Source organism: Gossypium hirsutum, chromosome A03, assembly GCF_007990345.1.
Source record: "Gossypium hirsutum isolate 1008001.06 chromosome A03, Gossypium_hirsutum_v2.1, whole genome shotgun sequence".
Taxonomy (NCBI): domain Eukaryota; kingdom Viridiplantae; phylum Streptophyta; class Magnoliopsida; order Malvales; family Malvaceae; genus Gossypium; species Gossypium hirsutum.
The window spans coordinates 107,725,286-107,733,449 of NC_053426.1; the positions used below are offsets into that span (position 1 = coordinate 107,725,286).

An 8,164-nucleotide genomic window follows, 5' to 3' on the forward strand; every position below is an offset into this window, starting at 1 on the left:
ATATGCACATTCCATCGTTCCGTCTTTCTTTCTCACAAATAGAACTGGTGCACCCCAAGGAGAGAAACTCGTCGTGCAAAACCTTTATCAGTCAGCTCTTGCAACTGTACTTTCAATTCTTTAATTCGGTCGGGCCATACGGTACGGAGCTATCGATATGGGAGTCGTCCCTGGTACTAACTCAATACCAAACTCTACCTCTCGATAGGTGGCAACCGGTAATTCTTCGGGAACACGTCTGAATACTCAACACTACTGGTACAGATCAATCTTCTTTTCGGTCACTTTACTATCAAGAACAAATGCAAGGTAAGCTTCACAACCCTTCTCACATACTTCTGAGCCGACATCGAGGATATTATTGCTGATAAACCATTCAGATCATTAGATTCGATCCGAATAATCTCATCATTCTGACACCGTAGATCAATAGTTTTCCGTTTGCAGTTTACAATAGCATCATGCAGAGTTAACCAATCCATACCCAGAATTATATCGAACTCGTCGAATGGTAACAACATCAAATCAGCTGGAAAACATAAATCTAGAATCATCAACGGACAATTCTTGCACACTTTGTCAACCAAAACACACCGGCCCAGGGGGTTCGATACTTTAATTACAAACTCAGTAGACTCAACAGGCAAAGTCTTACTGAATACTAAAGTCTCACACACATAAGAATGAGTCGAACCAAGATCAATCAATGCAATAACATTAGTATCATAAAGAGTGAAAGTACCAGTAATAACATCTGGAGAAGAAGCCTCCTCTCGAGCACGGATGGCAATAGCTCTGGCAGGTGCACGGGCCTCAGATCGAATTGCTGTGTCCCTGGTTCCTCTCTGACTACCACTTACATTACTCAATTGTCTCGGCGGTCTACCTCGGACTGGCACATTACTCGGTCTGGTATCCTGCACAGTGTTTTGCTCAGCTACCATCGGACACTCTCGAATGAAATGATCTTTTGAACCACACTTGAAGCAAGACCGATCATGGAATCTGCAATCCCCAGGATGCCATTTCCCACAATGCTTGCACTCTGATCTATTTTGTCGAACACTACCAACGCTAGCAACTGAAGTAGCTCGTGAACTCACAGGGGTCGATCTCGATCATACTTAGGAAACCCTGCAGTAGCTTTAGATTGCTATGATCCGCTCTGAATTTCCTTGAGGTCGACTGAAATGATTTACTGAATGATCTTTTACGAGAATCTCGAGTTTCATAGTCAGCTTTCCTCTTCTCTTTCCCGAGCTCCTCAGCTTTACAAGCTCGTTCAACAAGTACTACGAACTCTTTTATCTCAAGTATACCAACTAACAGTTTAATATCTTCATTCAGGCCCATCTTCAAATCTTCTACACATGATAGCTTCAGTTGAAACACACTCTCGAGCATATCTACTAAGTCTCACAAATTTCCGTTCATATTCTGTCACTGGTCATACGACCCTGTTTCAGTTCAAGAAATTCCTTACGTTTCTGATCATAAATTCTGGCTGATGTATTTTACAAACTCAGTCTGAAAATTCCAGGTCACTCGCTCTTTCGGAACCACCGATACTAGTGTATTCACAGTGATATGCAGTGTCCGTAGCAAGGATATGCACATTTCAAGCACTCATCAGGGGTGCAAGACAACTCATCAAACATCGAATAGTATTATCAAGCCAGAATTCAGCTCGCTCAGCATCATCATCATCAGTAGCTCTGAACTCTTCGGCCCCGTGTTTTCGATTTTGTCAACCGGAGGCTTAAGTAATCTCATCGGATCACTTACTTGGGGTATAACAGGAATCGAAGATGGATTAGTCGGGGTGGAGGTTGTTGTGTAACCGGATTAGTTCGGACATAATGAGTAAACCAGTCATTCATCATTTGGTAGAAGGCTTGTTTAGCCTCTCCCTCCTGGTTACTCGAGATTGGTCGAGAATCTACTGGCTCTGCCCCTTGCGCGGGAGCAGGCGCTATACTCTCAACATCATCAGCTACGGCTCGTTCGGGATCCATTACTATACGAAAACACATTTTTAGACGTCAGCAGTCATCACACTATCTCGATATAAAAATATGGCATGTATAGCTAGACTTATACACGCTACGCTAGTTCCGAGAATCGACTAAATCGTAGCTCTGATACCAATAAAATGTAACACCCCTAACCCGTCTCCGTCGCCGAATTAGGGTTACGAGGCAATTACGAAACCAAGCTCACATAAACATAACTTTAATATCTAATTCCAAATGCAAGTCCAATTCATGAACATATATAATCAAATTCAAGCATGGAAGTTAAACTCTTTTCGCATTGCTATTTACACAATAGGATTCAAAATTATCCAAAACATTATCAAGCCTATACATGCCATAAGATCGAGTTCAAATATTTAACAAAATACCAAAAGAAGTCGATAGTGTGATGGGCGGTGCTGATGATCCCCGAGCTCGTAACGCGTCTCCAAAAAAATCTATAAAAACGAATGAACGAAAGCAAACAAAGTAAGCTTTTATAGCTTAGTAAGTCTACAGCATATCTAAAATACATATAAAAGAATCATATAATTCTTTAAGTAAATTTATTGAAATTACAATCATCAAATATGATTACTAATCAAACACTACTTTATTGAGTCATTTTGTTTAAGTCTAAAAGGATGTATATTTATCTAATACACATAAACGGACAAATTTATATACATTATATGCATATAATCAAGTTACTAGCATAATCCTTAACAACATATACTGATTTCTAGAGTACTTATTGTTCGCACTTCATCGAATCCATTTAAATACAACTATTCAACTACATATATCAAAAGCCAAATTTTTATGCTTATCATCCATAAATGCCGAATGCACATATACACCTATACCCATCTATGCCGAATGCATAGATACATACACTTATTTTCACCTATGCCGAATGCATACACATAAATATATCCACCTATGCCGAATGCAACATATATATATATACATATCTATCAATTGCTTAGACCAAATATATGTATATATATATGCTCATCAAGTTAATATGACTAAAATCATGTGATTGAACATTTATGTATACATCGATTTCATATAATCAAAATCATAGAGGTATCAATTGTATATTATCACATGCTTTAAACGGATTCACCGGCATTTAGCCTGCTAGGTTTTAAAACCTGATTCAATACACCGGCTCTTAGCCTGCTAGACTTATAGTCCGAAATGTGTCACCGGCATTAAGCCTGCTAGACTTATAGTCCGAAATGTGTCACCGGCATTAAGCCTGCTAGACTTATAGTCTGAAATGTGTCACCGGCATTAAGCCTGCTAGACTTATAGTCTGAATAATTTCACCGGCATTAAGCCTGCTAGACGTAAAGTCTGAATTATGTCACTAACGATAAACCGAATGATACTGAGCTTTAACAAAAGAATCTCAATTCATAGGAGTTGTATATCATAATGGTATATAGAATTCACATAAAAATTCAGCTCAATAATTTATAAACTATATCCTTAACCCACATCGGTATAAAAAAGTTCAGTCATCAAATTCAACTCAATATCTAAATTATACATCCGAATATATATATATATATATATATAAATTAACACATTGAAGCATACTATTAATATCATACTTTCGAACACATTAAGATAATCCAAGCTAATAATTTCATCTCTTCAACCCCGTTCAAGAACCTTTACAAGAACATACATACCTAATCGAATCTCCCTTTTTCATATATAAGTTTCATACTTAAATTTATCACAAGAACATATACATGCATAGTTGCATAGTCGAACCCCTTATAAACTTGTATAAATGGCATACCTAAGTTCAATACGAGAACATATAGATGTAGATTTGCATAATATATATATAATTCACTCATACTTTTAATTATTTCAACTATCATATTTTAATTATAATTCATCCAAAAACAGCTCATATACTTATTTATATACTGATTTTATGACATTAAATAGCTAATAGACTTACCTCGGATATCAGCAAACACGATCGACTATTCGATTACCTTCGACTTCCCCCGATCCAAATTCGTTTTCTTCGTTCCTTGATCTAAACATAGTCAAATTTAACCTTTTTATTCATCAAAACATTCATTTGAGTCCAACAATACATAAATGGGAAAATTACCATTTTGCCCCTAACATTTTGCACTTTTTGCAATTTAGTCCTTTTTGCACAAAACACAAAATACACAAAATTTGCCCATAACACACAAGGGCCGAATATTCATGGTTCTCATACAAGTCCACACATTGCATTTATTTCACATTTTAGTCCCTCAAAAATTTATTTTCACAATTTAGCCCTAAATACTCAAATTCATCAAAAATACCAATACAAAACATGTTAATCTAAGACATATCTTCCATTATTCATCATCAAACATCCCAAAACACAAATATTCATCAATGGCATAATTCAAAATATTCATCAATTCACAAAATTAAGACATGGGTTTTGAAGTATTCAAAGCAACGATCTCAAAAACGTAAAAATTATCAAAAACCGAACAAAAACTAACCTTGAATTAAGCTTCAAAAGATGGCCGAACCTAGCTTAGGTTTCTTTCTTTCTCTTTTCTCTAGTTTCGGTCAAAATAAGATGAAAATGTGGCTTTTAATTTGTTTGTCTTTTAATAGATATTAACTTTATAATATAATATATTATTATAACCTTTATACATAATAAAAACTATAAATTATAAGCATAATGCCGTCCACTATCATGATTAATGGCCTAATTTCCTATTAAGGACTTCACATTATAAAGACATTAGCAAGTTAGTACTTTACACATTAATTAGTCAATTTTACATTTTACGCGATTAAGTCCTTTTATTAAATTAAGCACACAAACAATAAAATTAATTCACGAAACTTTCACACATGTAAATTAACACATAATAAACACAGAAAATAATATTAAAATATTTTTTTTAGACTCGGATTCATGGTCCCGAAACCACTATGTCCGATTAGGGTCGAAATCAGGTTGTTACATCCCTTGACATATCTAAGGACCCTCGTAGTTGCTTTGAAATGAGCAACATTACAGCAGTGCATAAATCTAGATAGAAGGTTGATTGTAAACATGATGTCATGCCTTGTTGCTGTCAAATAAAGTAGACAACCTACAAGGCTTCTATACCATTTCTTATCCACATTTTCATAATCACCTTTTCTAGAGAGCTTTTGATAAACCGTAAATTACACATATTTTTACCCCATCTTTAATGCATTTTATAGATGATTTCTTATTAGAATTGGTGAATTCGATGCTCCTAATGCTTTAATTTCATGTTTTGCACTCATTAGAGCACCAAGAGTCAAAAGAAGCAAAAAACGAGCCAAAAAGGGACAAAACGGACCAAATCAAGAAGATGATACTGCTTAAGCCTTGCCACATGGGCAGCTCACACGCCCGTGTCTTTCGAGGGTGTCGACCAAGGCTTTCACGATTCACACGGCCTGGCCATTGACCCATACGACCGTGTGCAATTTAACAGATCGAACACGGCCTGACAATCACGTTACACGACTGTGACACACGGACGTGTCACACGGACGTGTCCCTACTGAGCCCAAGTTAAGTCCAATTCGAAAAAGGCCACTTTGGAGGGTTTCTAGGCATTCCAAAGCCTATAAATACGCACTAGAGGAGGAGAAAAAGGTAGACGGAGAAGAGGGGTAAGGAATTACCCCAAAGAAGCCGATTGATCCATCTCAGAAGCCGGATTCATCATTAATACTGAAGATCTCTCCTCAATTCCCCTTCAGGAGTTTTGAGTTTTCTTTATGTTTTGTATTCTTTATTCTTATGAGATGTACTCTTATTTTAACTAAACACCTTAGATACCTAAGGGGAGTGAAACCTAAGACGAATCTTGTTATTATTTTCTGAATCGTATGATAAATATTTTAACTTATTCTTAATTATGTGTTCTCAAGTCTTGTTTTGATATCACAGGATACTGATTCAAGACACGCTCTTATTCAGAGGAGGAATAGACCCTATCTAAGAGTACATTTGCCATAATTAAGCGGAGTTGATTGCGCGCCTAGAAATAGGGTGACTAGATTTTGCCAGATTAGGGTGAAACCTAATAATATGATTCATAGATCGAGTTAACCCTAGAGTGTTAATTAGAGAAAAGTCTCGGGTATTCAATCTAGGGATTAGACGTTATTAGTCTTGAATAGGGATAACTTAGGGATCTCTACGGAACAAGTTGAATGAATAAATCGTCCGATTCGGAGCCAGAATAACAAGTACAGTCTAGGTGGAATTTTCCTTAGGTATTGTCTCAAGTCAATCGATTTTCCCAAAAGCAATTCCCTGATTCTTTTCTCTGTGCGTTCTTAGTTTAAATAATTAGTTAATTAAAACAAACCTGTTTATTCTTAGGCTAGATAATAAAAAGATAGTTATTACTAGTAATTTTGGTTCCCTTGGGTACGATATCCCGGTCTTGCCCCTACTATACTATTGTTCGATAGGTGCGCTTGCCTTTTCATCGTGATAATAGTTAGTCTAGGTTTGATCTTCATTATAATTATTTATTACTTGTTACGAATCACGCGATCAACTTTTTGGCGCTGTTGCCGGGGAACTGAAATATTAGGAACACTAAATTTTTATTACTTTAGCCATTTATTTTTCTTGCAATTTTATTTTATTTTTATTTATTACTTATTTTTTCTCTCTTTTGGTAGGTTTTTATAGTTTATGACTAGAAAAAACCAGTTAGGACCATTACTCTTTGACGAAGAAATCGATCGTACAATTTGAAAAAATCAAAGAGAAATAAGACGTAGTTTACGATACACGGAGAACGAACGAAAAGACGATACTCAAACCCCAACCAAAGAGATGGCCGAAAATCTAGGCAATCAGCTGCCTCCTGCAATTGCAGCTAATCAACATCCTGCTCCATGTACCACGTATGACTATGCTAAACCTTCTTTAACAGGAACTGAGTCTAGTATAGTTAGACCTGCTATTGCTATGAATAATTTCGAACTAAAACCTAACACAATTCAAATGATACAGCAGTTTGTTCAGTTTGATGGTTTGCAGGATGAGGATCCCAACACGCACTTGGCGAATTTTCTTGAATTTTGCAATACATTCAAAATTAATGGTGTTTCTGATGATGCCATTCGTCTTCGGTTATTTCCCTTTTCACTGAGAAACAAAGCTAAACAGTGATTGAACTCGTTACCACAAGGGTCTATCACTACTTGGGAGCAAATAACCAAGAAATTTTTACTAAAATATTTTTCGCTGGCTAAAACGGCTAAATTGCTTAATGATATCTCTTCTTTTGTGTAGATGGATTTAGAAACACTTTACGATGCATGAGAGAGATACAAGGACTTACTGAGAATGTGCCCTCACTATGGGTTACCGCTTTCGCTGCAAGTTCAAACGTTCTACAATGGTGTGAATCCCTCGACAAGACAAATGATTGACGCAACTGCTGGCGAAACCATCAACAATAAAACACCGGAAGATGCATATGAATTTATAGAGGAGATGTCACTGAATAACTATCAGTGGCAAGTTATGAGGACAAAGCCAACGAAAACAGTCGGCGTCTATAACATCGATTCAGTCACCATGCTTTCAAATCAGATAGAACTTCTTAATAAAAAGATTGATAGTTTTCTTGGTTCTACGCAGGTACATCCAATAATGAGGTATGACTCAAGCGGAGGAGGTGTGCATACAGAATACCAATCCTTCAATCCTACAACTGAAGAGGAACAAGTCAACTATATAGGTAACTATAACTTTAGATCTCAAAATAACCCATACAGTAATACTTATAATACAAGTTGGAGGCCACCCAATTTTTTCCTAGGGAGGTCAAGGAAATTCAAAGCAACAAAATCCTCAGGGTTTTCAACAACCACTTTATCAACAGGAGAAAAAACCAAACCTTGAATAGATGCTTTCTAAATTCATCTCGGTGTTAGAAACCCGTTTCCAAAATACCGAGACAACACTTAAAAATCAACAAGAATCGATCCAATGACTCGAAACTCAGATAAGCCAGCTATCTCAGCTAATCTCGGAAAGACCACCAGAAAATTTATTTAGTAATACCAAATCCGGAGAGCATGTCAAA

The 8,164-nt window shown here is 36.4% G+C and overlaps 1 non-coding gene across 1 annotated transcript; it reads right to left on the reverse strand.

Annotated features, from left to right (window-relative positions):
* Window positions 1–7,332: 7,332 nt before the first annotated feature.
* On the reverse strand, window positions 7,333–7,439 carry LOC121225385 (small nucleolar RNA R71). Its single transcript, XR_005923243.1, has one exon. It is a non-coding gene; the product is annotated as a small nucleolar RNA R71 (small nucleolar RNA).
* Window positions 7,440–8,164: the final 725 nt, after the last annotated feature.